Consider the following 1,101-nt stretch of genomic DNA (forward strand, 5'->3'; position numbering starts at 1 on the left):
GTATATACGCGACTGTGTTAAATGCAACTAGCGTACATGCAGTAATCTTATGAATCAGTTAGCTTATCTTCAGTAAATTCATCAGAACAATATTAACCATAATAACAGTAATCAGGTGCAGTAAAACAGAACAGATCATCACACATAAGAAGCACACATGAACACAGGATATAAGGTGGAAACCCAATGTGGGTGAAAACCACCTGCTGCAATTCGTCTCTTTCTTCTTTAATAAGAAACTTCTTTTACAATGTACTGGTGCAGTCCTTTACCAGCACGCAGGCTTCAACCTGCAGAGGGCTACAACCCTCTCTCGTTTTTCCAGCTACTTCTGGAATGGAGCTACAACCCCCATAGCTCTTGTACTAGCTAATATACTAGTACGTAGGTGCTGACCTACAGAAGGCTACAACCTTCTTTTCTTCAGGGACCACGTTTCATCAATTTTCAGATTGGATCCATAAGTACAAAACAATCACTGCTGCAATACAATCATCAACTTATACTTGCATCATAAATCTCTAAATCACCCAATACTGAATCACTGAAACACTGTCATCAAAAACATAGAACACAAACCAGAGCCCAGAACTCTGCAACAATCACTAGAATCAACAGCAACCTGAAACACCAAATCTCATAATGCATACGCTACTTGACTATATCAAAACCGCGTGTGTACGCGCTTTCACCAGAGACAACCCGCGTACAGATCTAAAGATAATTACTTATACCTTCGCTGTCAGATCCAACCTTAGCCAAGCGTCACAAACAGATAACCAGCAATACTAGATCTTCCCACTTCATCAGACATCCATTCCTTGCTCCTCATTATTGCCTAATGATCTTCTCCTCCTTTTATAGTCTTAGGCCTTGCTCAATACCACGGTCCAAAACCATAATAAATCAATACCAAGAGCCCAATACTTGGGTTCAACACACTTGTCGAGATACCATGGTCCAAAACCATAGGTTCAAATACCGAGGACTAACTACCACAGACCAAGACATAAGTTTTCCCACCTGTACGCGCTTTTCCTTGCGTGAAAGTGCGTGTATACGCATACGCGTCTTCGACACGTCCAACCCGCATGTATACGC

This window comes from Pinus tabuliformis, chromosome 6 (assembly GCF_031772625.1).
Source record: "Pinus tabuliformis cultivar Carrire ecotype Pingquan chromosome 6, CPIR1, whole genome shotgun sequence".
NCBI lineage: Eukaryota > Viridiplantae > Streptophyta > Pinopsida > Pinales > Pinaceae > Pinus > Pinus tabuliformis.